Here is a 13,133-nt window from a genome sequence, read left to right as displayed (position 1 = left end):
CAAGGTTAGAAAACTTATCATTGTAATCACACCAAGGTTAGAAAAAAAAATTCCTATATGCCTTAATATTAAGGTATAAAGGAAATTTTTTTTCTGAGACAAGTGCCTGTGTAAGGAATGCCAGTTTTCAGCGTCATATCACTGGTTGAATTTAATTTCTGTCATTTTAAGATGCTGTTAGCCATTTTAAAACATAACTGAATAGTTTATGAGAGTGTCACGTGGATTGTAGGTTCTTAAATGGCATATCAACATACAAACTACAAAAATAATGTCATGTAAAGATGCATTGTATCTTATACTATATATTTGATAAATTTACGTTTTTTTCTGTAATTTGTTTCAATGGACCAACGTGTTCCCTAGGCCCAATAAAGGCCTTATTGCACAATTTTCTTTCCTAAGATAACTAGTAACTGAGTGCAGTTTTCTCAGATGTCCAATGACAAATATGTCATTGATACTCAAGAGTAGTTCCCTTTATTACATATATAGACGGTATGAAATCAGGTTTAGTGACTTATTAACTCGTAAGTATATAGAAGATAGGTTTTATTTTGTGTACGTCATGTAAAGTACAAATACACTTTACTTGTACGATTCGCTCGTGTTTGTAACAATGTTTTAGATTTTAACGAGAGAAATTTATGTATTACTGAAAAATTATTACACCAGGGTTTTTGATATCACAAACTAGTCAAAACTTTTACTAAATTTTATCATCGGTATAAAGACATCATTCGTAAATATAGCTCAACATGCAGACTTTTTATACGTTCAGGTATTTCACATCCAATTTTTTATGGAAATATTCTTTATAAAGCACAAAGGTGTCAGTATTCACCTCAGAAACTTACAAAACCTTTAAATAGACTGATTAAGAAGGGATATACAATGTAATTACGATACTGTTGTCAAGTCATTAAAGATTGCATATTTTGGCGTTAATATTGAGTCACTGATAAGGTCTTTGCGTCGGAACTAAAGACATTTATTCTAAAAACAGTTGTTGGCATGACACGGGTTATGTTCTTCTCATATATGTTATGATGGTATGATACTAAACCCCTAACGGGAAGGATTGTGCCTGATGTTCATATGATGAAATCATAATCTTTCAGTCAGTTTAATTGAAGTCTGGAGCTGGCATGTCAGTTAACTGCTAGTAGTCTGTCGTTATTTATGTATTATTGTCATTTTGTTTATTTTCTTTGGTTACATCTTCTGACATCAGACTCGGACTTCTCTTGAACTGAATTTTAATGTGCGTATTGTTATGCGTTTATTTTTCTACATTGGTTAGAGGTATAGGGGGAGGGTTGAGATCTCACAAACATGTTTAACCCCGCCGCATTTTTGCGCCTGTCCCAAGTCAGGAGCCTCTGGCCTTTGTTAGTCTTGTATTATTGTTATATAAGTTTCTTGTGTACAATTTGGAAATTAGTATGGTGTTCATTATCACTGAACTAGTATATTTGTTTAGGGGACAGCTGAAGGACACCTCCGGGTGCGGGAATTTCTCGCTACATTGAAGACCTGTTGGTGACCTTCTGCTGTTGTTTTTTATTTGGTCGGGTTGTTGTCTCTTTGACACATTCCCCATTTCCATTCTCAATTTTACTATTTGTAAGATTATAGATACAGTTTCCTTCTAATAATTGATTCTATGCAGCTGAACAAACAGTTGCAGTTTTTTAGTTTACGAAATGAATGATTGATTTATTAGACGCCGGGACAAGTTGTTTAGTACTATTATTGTGAAAAAATGAGTGGCTGAGGAGGGCGAGAGAAATGGCTTAGGAAAATTGATTGAAAAATTTGAATGAAATAAACAAAATTACATCAATATCAAAACTTCTGTTGTATATATGTAGGTATATGCAATCACAGTCTGTTCTCAGAATACGTCAGAATATATCAAAGAAATTCGAATATGTTTACTCAAGATAACTTTTGGATAAAGCTTTGAAAATATATTGCCTTTTTTGTTAATGAAAAAGCTTTCAAGTACAAGTTGACTACATTTATATGCTGTTTTATAAGAAATGTTGTCAACACATAAACTTTGTTATTGTTTGTTAAATATTTTTTCAATTTTTATACAACTATAGGGAAAACACATATTATATATTATATGATTCTTGAGTCAACATCTCATTTACAATTGACAATTTTCTGTTATTTTAAATTAATTCTGCAACAGAAAAATTACATGAGTCCTCGATATGTTTGCATGTCGCCCCTCAGCTAGTCTGTCCGTACTTCCATGTATTAAAATGATATTAAATAAAAGTAAAAGACTAAGTATGCTTTGAGGTTTAGATTTCGAATCCTAGTTTTGTTGTTAGCTTAGCGATTTTGTTGGAAATCTTTGAAATATAGAAATGTTTGAAAATTATTGTTTTCATCAATTTTACATGTAATATCTGAATCAGTTAAAGATGTGTTTTGTATCAAAACATGTTACAGATAAGTTCGAGTTTTGAAGACGCGGTATGAGTGCCAAATGAGATTACTCTCCAACCAAATCATTACTTATAAAAGAAAACCACAATTGGTCAAAGTACGACCGTTAGGACGAAGCCTTGGCTCACACTGGACAGCAAGCTATAAAGGGTCCCCAAAATGTCGAGTGTAAAACCATTCAAACAAGAACACCAACGATTATATATATTACAATGTTGACTGCTTCAATTTTTGACATACATATCTATTATGTCTGATTATTTTGTTCACTCATTGTTGTCAATATTATGAAGGACTTCTATGTGACTGTCATACAAGTGAGAGGTTTAGACAGCCATAAAAGCAGGTTTTCTATACCATGAAATGTTTGCACCAAATCACGAATATGACAATTGTTTCACATTCGTTAAATGTGTTTGAGCATTTGTTATTGCACGTTTTGAATTCCTCTTGGAGTTAGGTATCTTTGTAATCTTATTTCTTTTCAATAAGGTATAGAATTTAAGAAAATTAGGAAATCATAAAATAGTTTGAAATTTTACCGACGTGTCAATATGATGTATGCAATATGAAATCATCATTAAAGCAACAAGTACTTGTGTCAACTTGCATCTACTATAAAATACTGTCAACATCAAACAATCATATGTTGAAGGATTGTTGGAGTCGTCATAAGGGTGGAAAATCAATTTAGTGCCATCTCAAGTAGATGAATTCGTGAGATTATAAAAAAAGCAAAAAACTCCCAATAGTCACCGTCATATGAACGTTACCTTGATAAATCAGAAACATTCTTAAATATGAAGATCTCATAACATATATGTTAGATGTATTAGAAAGTATTTTCAAAACATTACCACTATGATTATTCTATCACAGGCATATGTGAACCATTGACATCAGCTACGTGTCAACAACAGAACAAATGGCTACAGTGTAATGGCAACAAAGACAAATGTGAATCATTAAATGAGAAAGGTACTAACTACGCAAATACCATAATTATAAAAAAAAAAGACACTAAAAATTAACAGATAGAATAAGGAAGAAACAAATCATTGAGTTCGTCGTAAAGTTTTGATTTCAATCGAATCTAACAGAATAATTTTGCTCTAATTGACAAAACCTTTTGGAATTTTGCGTTCTCAATGTTCAACTGCGTACTTTATTTGGCAATTTAATCTTTTTAATTCGAGGGTCACTGATGAGTATTTTGTAGAAGGAACGAGCGTCATACGTTCAAGATTTTTCCTGGTTTCTTCTATCAATTTGTAAAAGTAAACGGGAAATGTGCAAAGAGACGATAACCCGATCAAATAACAGAAAACAGTTTAATGCCATCGACACAGCAAGAAACTTCCGCCCAAGGGGTTGTGCTTCAGTTGCCCTTTTAACAATAAATGAAACGTCACCTTAACTCAGAAACATAAAAATTAACCAAGATTACATAAACATTTAAGAGTAACAAAGGCCAGATGTTACTGACTTGGGAGAGACGCAAACAAGGCTACGGGGTTCAACATGTTTTATGATATCTCTAAAATGCAGTAAAATTCAGTATTCCGATTTTAGAATAGTATGAGAAGAAATCAAACAAAATGACAATAATTAGCATAAATTAGCAAAGGACTACTAGTCTGTCTAGCTGTTACCGAAATGTCAGCGTCCAGCCCAAGACCTCATTTTTTTCAAATATGTCATTAAGTTTGAGGATCAATTGTTACTTACAAGAACAACAGCAAATCGGAAAAAAAAACAACGGTGAAAAACAAAATTGTCGGACAAACAGCATATTTGGTCGAGAAAAACAACGGACACAAAGCAAGAGTGTCGGGAAAAAGCAAGAGTGTCGGATAAACAGCAAACGGACCGAAAGACGTGGACAAAAGAAAATGTTTTGGGATTTAAAGCAAAATAGTCGGTCAAAAATCAAAACGGACAAAGAGCAAGGGACAAAAACATGTGTCAAACGGAAAGAAAAAAAAGCAATGGACACAAAAAGCAATGGAGAAATCTATTAAAGGTTTCATACCTTCCTACTTTGGTTTTGCTCTATCCTCCATTCAAATGTCAATGGGACAAAAAGGATTAGCATATTAGATAACAAACATCTACATTGTTCGGGAACTTTGCGGTTGTAGTGGAACTCTTTGTGAATTTGTTATGATTCTGGTCCACACATGCACTACAGTTCCTAACTTAAATGTAAATTTGTGGCTATGTATTTTAAATGATTTATCGCGGATAATTTCTATAAACTTTGAAAGGGATTAGTAGAGAAGCTGGCAGACTTAGTACGTTAACGTTGATCGGTTAATTACGGATTAAAATACCTCTTATACATGTTTAAAGGTCTATGATACCTTCTGTAACAATGTGGATTACGAAATTTTCAAACTTCAATAATATCAAAACAATAAACATAATACATCATAGAGATGGGCCATTTTGTACATATTCCAACGGGAAACTTCGTGCAAAGAATTGTTATTAATTTCATTGTTTCATTGCATTTAAGATAAACAACAAAAAAAAGGAATTTTGTGGCAAATACAACCAAAATTTTTGTAGAAAATCCAAAGACTTTAATACATAGATTTTTGTAAAAACATTTTAAACATAGGTAATTCACTAGTTTTTCTACGATTTGCAGGTGTTTATTGTTTACAAAAACTCCTAAAAACAACCTTTAGTTTCAAAAAAAAAACTCGTGCTAAGACACTAAAGGCGAGCACACCCTAGAATGTGTACTCCAATTGGCCTATATTTATATTTGTTTTAACCAATTATTTTATAAACTTGTTTAAAGGAAATAATTGCTAGCATTTCATTATTCATTATCTTCGCAGTTTAACATGTTTATAACTTACATTGCTACAGAAGGGATCATAAACCTTAACTTAATATAAAAAACCTCTTATTTAATTTATTGTTGAAGGCATTCTCCGAACATCTCTTCGGATTCCAGCAACCAGTATACCATCAAAACAGACATCATACTATTGTATGTTATTTGGACTACCTAGAAATGATACATTTCATCTTGTGGGAACAAAACCGATCATTGATAATAAAGATATCACACACCATATACTTCTGTTTGGATGTAACGAACAAGGTAAGTACCTGTTAAAATAATCCAGAACATAGGAGAAACATGTATGATTGATTGGAAAAAAAAGTAATTTCAATGAGATACCAAAAAATAACAAAATAAACCAGAAGTCTCGTAAAGATTCCTAACAACATTTTGAACTCTTAACTGTCCTGAATCTGTAAAAATCAAACTATGACAAAAAAAACAAGTCAAAGATCGGTCATCAAAGTCTCAAAATTACATAAATCTTTAGTTGAAATATAGGGCATCACTTACAAAACCTCTGACCTGGGACAGGCACGTGATTTCATGACTTAAATTTTTCTATTGAGGTATCAACTGCCCCCATTTTGATTTTGTAGAGGACACACCAATGGTACTTAAAAACATGTAACTAGTGGATCTATAAGGCATGGGTTACTTAGCTGAAATCAAAACATAAAATTGATTAACATTTGTAAAACATTAAAATCAGCATGGTTCTTTGGTAAACTTAATAAGCAAATTAACTTAGTAAAAAATAGATACTGACGATTTCTATATTGCCGTTCTAGATTTATGTGTCTTGTGTAGAACATGATACTTATATCGTTTCCCTTCTAATAAGAAATGAGAATTCGACAGTAACGATTTTTACTTTTTCTGCTGTTTAGTATATTGTCCTTTATTGATGGAAAACGACATTATGTCTTTTCATTGTGATAATTTAATCAGCTTTTGACCAAATCGTTTTAAAATAGGTTTTTTTTGGACTTCATGTCTGATTTTGAGAATTTGCACTGATTGCTGTCAGGAGTTATGTACCTTGATGCATTAACGTCAAAACTAGTTTGCTGTACCCTTCTCGCCTGTTTGTTTTAATTACTGTAACTTTCAATATTTCGTAGAAGGACAAATTATACCATCGGAAGAACCATATGAATGTGGAATGTTAGCTCACAGACAATGTGTCAATATGATTGGGACCTGGACAGTTGGAAGTGATGGCGATTGTTTCCACAATTCTACTGGATTTAAAATTGGATCATCTGGATTCCAAACTGCAGCTTTACAGGTATAAAAAGAATAGCTGCTCTCAAAGTTTTTTAAGTGATGAAACGACATTTTGAACACAATCTTTAACTTGCTAACTTTGATTTTTTTTTTTTTAAAATTCGGACTTGCTTGGTGAAATAGCAAATCAAATGTAAAAATAAACTTTACTTGGTAAACATGGACTTCAGCAATCGCTCATTAATACTACTAATACTACATAAACATATGATAAAATGATATTGCTTGTACTGTAAATTACTTTTCGCGGATTAAGCTATATATATTTAATGATTTTTGAAGATACAGCTCTTCGCGTATTCCAAATCCTTGGCTTTCGAATTGAAATATTTTCAGGTATCTGTGTAAAATATTAATACAGTTTTGCGAGTTAATTTTTCAGATTCATTGGAATAATCGAAATAGAATTCTAAACATGACAGATTCCTCTGGATTAGAGCTTTTTTATACTCCAAATCTTCGACAATACGAAGCTGGCATGTTTGCTGTGGGACAAGAGTACCTAAACATTCCACCACGAGTTCCTAACATAAGCTTCCGTTCGAGCTGTTCCAGTGCCTGTACAGAAGTGATGTTTCCGAAAGGTGTTTTTATTACAAGAGCAGTTAACCATATGCATTATAAAGGTAAAATACCACCGTGAAGTAGAACACAGTTTTGTTTGTTCAGCTAGTTGTATCCAGAGATCAAATAAGCCAAGTCATTTAATTTTACATTCATTTATATTTATGATGTTCTTTCCATTTACAATTTAAACTTTTTTTAATTGGTTCCATTCATATACAATGTATCCTATAGAACTGATCAGAACTAGAAATTAAAGAAACATCTTAGTAGCAATTTACCAACTTCACCTGCATGTGGGATATACATTTCCCAACTTATTCGGTATTCAAGATCATACAGCAATTACACCGACTTTGTAAAACATCACCAGTGTCTGAGCAGACAGTGGATGAATCAGGGGTATGTCAAAAGAGGGGCGAAAGATACCAGAAAGGCATATAAACGCATAGATCGAAAATAAACTGACATCACCATGGCTAACAAAGAAAAAGACACAGACAAATAATAGTATACAAGACACATCATAGAAAACTAAGGACTAAGCAATACGAACCCCACCAAAAAAAAGTGGGATGATCTCAGGTGCTCCAGAAGGGTAAGCAGATTCTGCTCCACATGTACCACTTGTAATGTTGCTCATGTTAATACAAATCCGGTTAATAGTCTAATTCGGTATGACATATTCGTGAAAAGGTTAAGGGAGTGTAGATACTACACAAGGAATATATCCAATATCATCTGTGAAACGGATATTTCATAACGGTCAACCAACTCGTAATGGCGTTCGTAAAATTTACGAAGACATGATTCAAATCCCATCATTTGGAACTCTGGTTTACTTGCTTCCTTGTAAGAAGCTACTCTCTATCAATGAAATCATGATAGGAAATACAAGCACGGGAATATCGTATCAATGGGGAGATATATACACCGTATATAGAGGCCCTGCTAGAATGCGTTCAACATAATCGACAAGTTATGAATCATTTAGTGAGATAAAAAGTAAAAACACAAAAATACTGAACTCCGAGGAAAATTCAAAAAGGAAAGTCCCAAATCAAATGGCAAAATCAAAGTTCAAACACATCAAACGAATGGATAACAACTGTCATATTCCTGACTTGGCACAGGCATGTTCTTTATAGTGGAACGTAAAGTTAAAGGATATTGTTAACTTCTTTGCTTTCTTCCTAAGAAGTTCCTGTCTGAATTCAGCCTCATAAGAATAACGGAATAAGTCGACAAAAAAGAGGGGCACAATTGGTTCCCATGAGAATGTTGATAGTTTGTTGTAAAACACGGCCTCCAAACGTAATTAATATGCTGTCAATCAAGAAATCAAGCATCTTGATAATATCAGTTTCAGATACTGTTTTGTGTGAATCACAGTGATTTTTATACAAAGCAGGTTAACTTCCCTAAAACAATATCAACCTGAAACAAAGCAATACCAGTGCTTCATTCTAAATATTAGGGCACGGTTAATGCTTTTTCAACCCCATAAAAGTATTAATAGAAGCAGTCAACACTACACTGTTTTGCTAGGATCATGAAACACGATTTTTATCAAGTACTGTGGATTCATTAATATTCGTTGGATACCAATGTTCGTGGATTTTGTGGGAACAGGGGAACCACGAAAATAAATCTTCAACGAAATACAAAATTACAATAGGAATGAATGCAAACTTTTCTCAAACAACGAATTTAAATATCCACGAATATGCAAGATTTCCGCAATCCACGAAAATTGGTACCCACGAAAATGAATGAATCCATTGTATTTACTTGTACACTTTATTGCGGAAGCTCGTGTCATCGTGAATGTTACATTTAATTTTGAAATGAAGGTTAATTTCTGAATGACTAGTGAATGCTGTTAGCCAATCAACATTACATATTAGAATGAAACAAATCACATCTTCTTATATCTATGTAATGTAAATTAAATAGGAATCTGAAATTTGGAAGTATTGCTGATCATGATTTTTCTGCTTAAAAGTTGATTTTTATTCTCGAACCATCAACACCACCACAAGTAAATGAATTGGGATCATACATTTCTTTTTACATTAAGAAATTAAACGAACTTAGGATTACTGGATTTAAATAATTGTATAAATGAAATGGGGAATGTGTCAAAGCGACAACAACCCAAACATAGAGCAGACAACAGCCGATTTATATGTTTATTTTCGTTGATATTGTTAACTTATTGTGTACATGACAATAAACATATCAATTGCATTATAATATCAGTATATATGTGTTTTGTAGGTATACAACAAAATATAGAGGTATACAGAGGAAACAAGAAAATAAGAGACATTACTCATGAGGAGGAATATACATATGACAAACCAGTATTTTATCAGTGAGTGCATTAATTATTTTATAACTCAAAAGCTGGTAGAATGACTGGTTTGTTTCATCTGTCACAATTATGTATAAAGTATAAATCTAAAAAATACTGAATTCCGAGGAAAGTTCAAAACTGAAAATCTCAATCAAACGACAAAATCAGATGATAAAAACATTAAACGAATGGGATACTGTCATATTCCTGACTTGGTACTGGCTTTTCATGTGTAGAAAATGGCGAATTGGACCTTGAGGTATAGCGTTAAACCTCTCACTTGTATGACAGACGCATCAAATGCCATTATATTGACAAAGATGCGTGAACAAAATGTCACAAATACGGGCACAACAAAAACATAAACCCCACCAAAACCTGGGGGTGATTTCAGGTGCTGCTTCACATGTGGCATCTGTCGTGTTACAAAGCCTGTTAAAAGTCTAATTCGGTAAGTCACATTCACGTAAAGAGAACGGGTTTGGTAGTTACGACATAAGGAACATATCCGATATCATTTGTATAACTGATATTCCATAACGGTCAATCAACTCGTGATGGCGTCCGTCAAATCTCTTTTGTAGTAAATTTTAGTTTCAACCGGTGTACTATTATCTTTAATCAAAAACAGGGCATCAGGAATATAAAACCAGCTATTTCATGATTATTAGAGAGTGACATAGTTTACTAGTGCCTACATAAATGCGAATCATTCAAATTTGTAAAAGAGAGGTAATAGATATCAAACGGACATTCCAACTCATAATTCGAAATATAAACCGATATAGCCATGGCTAAAAAGTAACAGACAAGCAGGCATCCAATTTTACACAACACACACTAGAAACTGAGCAACACAAACTCAAGTAAGCTAATCGTATATGCTCTGAACGGATAAGCAGATACAACGCTAACCTATTAAAATCTTGGATTTACAGTTCCTTTGTTCGCAACAACCCTTTGTCAAACAAATCATCATAGCAAATGAAAGCCCTGGAATATTGTATCGCATTGGAGATATGAACTACGTATAGACTTATAGAATATTGCTACAAAGAAATAGAAAAATCACAATTTGGAAAGATATATATTTTGTCGGGTTTTTTTTAACCGACCCTTAATTTATTGTCAATTTCTAAATATAAGTCACGAGATGAGACGGACTTCACTACTCATTTTTAATACCGTTGATGGTTTGCTGTTCGTTGTGAACCAAGGAACCATGTTGAAAGGCGTGCTTTAATATTTAAGTGATTTACAAATTGTGACTTGGATCGAGAGTTGTCACATTGCTATTTATACATACCACATCTTTTACTTATAACTATATCTGTTAAATCCTTTGTCTATGTTCTATGGAATAGATGTGTTCAACATATTCAAAATATCTAATTACGTAGATAAACTCCTGATAGGTTTCAAGATTAAAAATTGTATTCACTAGACGCACGTGTTTTCTACATGTACGTAAGATTCATCAGTGACCCCTGAAAACACAGGTCCAATTAGAGGTTTCCAGATTTGCTACGTATCAGGTACGGTTGGTACGTAACACAACCGTTGGTGCTGTTTGGGAGGTTTCACTTAATGCATGAGATTAATGTATGTATCATGATGAAAATAGAGCACAAAATTGCATATCAGTGATAAAAACCTTAATCTTTTATTTTATTACGACTTCACTGCTTCTAGAAAACCTTGCACGTGATTTTATACGATAAAATCTATTTTGTGCAAAAGAGAATGAATCAAACAGTCCTTACTGGAACTGAGTTGCCTCGACCTTTATATTCTAAATATAGATTTGCGTTTCTGTATGGCTATGTTTTTGTTTTCTATATATTAGTAAAAGGATTAGAATAAAGAATGTTTTCTAATACTTAAATATAAATTGGAATAATTAGAAATTACTTATTAATAATATCTAATATCTTACTTGTACCTTACTGGTGTCGTTAATAACTACATAGACAGATCCAGGGGAAGGGGGACTTCCCTCCCCCTTTTTCATTACAAAAATTTGGTTAATTATATTGGGAATCACTGAAGCATTGATGGAGCGCCGCCTCCCCCCTCATTTTATGAAAAGTTCTGGATGCGTCACTGAACTAGTACACGTGCTAATGGCAAAAATGAGTACATTGATTTCTCATTAAAATAATTTTTTACTAATTAAGCTATCTTTTCGATCATTTGAGCAACATTTTTTTTCATAAAACGCAACACACATTGTAAAACTATCGATCTATCTTTTTCCTTATATTTTGTTACTGAACTTTTTAATAAAATTGTTGATTATATTAATTACTTAAAGAATGAATATAAATTTTATGACACTATCGAAAACCATTTTTTGAGTCGAAATATTTATCATCACGATGTTACTTCATCGTGTTAGCTTATTATTATTATGTTACTAGACATTGTTATTACATTAATATTTGTAAATATTGTCGCAAGTCAGATTGTGTATTGCACGTGTCTGCGAGTAGTATAATATAATCAACGAGGGGTAATGTTAAACCAATATCCATCCATTAATCCTTTTGTCGTACAGCATTGCCAGAAAAACTTCATACAACACAGCGAATTTGTTTACTGATAACGGCAATACTTTGACGCTATATTTACACTTAGTCTAATTCAATGTGAATATGTTTTTCTAACTCTTCGGTATGTTCTACGAGAAATACTATGTTGCTATGTAATGTCTTTTGCACCATTTACACTGATTTATGAACTCCGAATTAAGGATAATTTTCATCGGTAGGTAAATGGTTCTATGTAAATTGTTCAGGTTTGTATGTACTTGTATCATGAAGACGATATTACTTGAAATAGTTTTAACTCCAGTTTTTCTGAGTTTTCTCTCTCGGCTTACTGCGAAAAATATATATGAACAGTTGTGTTTTAAAAAAGGGCATGTTTCTAAAATTTATAGAGCATATTGATTTCATGAGGTTTTCTTTCATAAAGAAAAACTTTAAGCCCGACGGTTAAGATGATTGTCCAAAAAGGAAGGATGCCAGTAACTTCGATATCAGCCATATCTCTATGCATAATTGTTCAAATTGAAGATGTAAACGACCTTGTATTTTTTATAACTTCATTCCCGACGTCTATTTTTTTCTATCTTTATTCAATTCTTCAACATATATATACAACAGATATATTACACAAAATTATCACAAGGCAATGTTATTAAGTATAATGACACACATATTCAGTACAATAATTAGAAATCAAACGTTTTGACACATTCGGTTTCTTTTAAATAAATAATAATAACAGTACCAATTGTAACAGAGTATTAATTTATAATAAAAAAAATGTCTCCCTGGACTTTATTATATCTTATTTCTATACCCCGTGAAAAGTTTTTTTTATCTTTATTCTTCTGTTCGTTACATTTATTGCATCAAATACTCAAACTTCACGCGTACTTCATAAATATATGGAAGTGTTTAACGACCTTGACTGGCTTTTCAGCCCTCGCACGGTCGGCTCGGTGCCCGAAGACGATTGGTGAGCATTTAAATATTTTATGCCGTGGGTCAGGAACGGGTAGCAAAGGACGCCGAATGGAGGCCGCCA

At 32.8% G+C, this 13,133-nt stretch overlaps 1 pseudogene; it reads left to right on the top strand.

Annotated features, from left to right (window-relative positions):
* The window catches only part of LOC134708621 (tyramine beta-hydroxylase-like), a 53,623-nt pseudogene that overhangs the window by 35,290 nt on the left and 5,200 nt on the right, over positions 1-13,133 (top strand).

Source organism: Mytilus trossulus, chromosome 2, assembly GCF_036588685.1.
Source record: "Mytilus trossulus isolate FHL-02 chromosome 2, PNRI_Mtr1.1.1.hap1, whole genome shotgun sequence".
Taxonomy (NCBI): domain Eukaryota; kingdom Metazoa; phylum Mollusca; class Bivalvia; order Mytilida; family Mytilidae; genus Mytilus; species Mytilus trossulus.
Note: the sequence above shows the minus strand (reverse complement) of the source record. Positions and strands in the feature narration are given on the sequence as shown.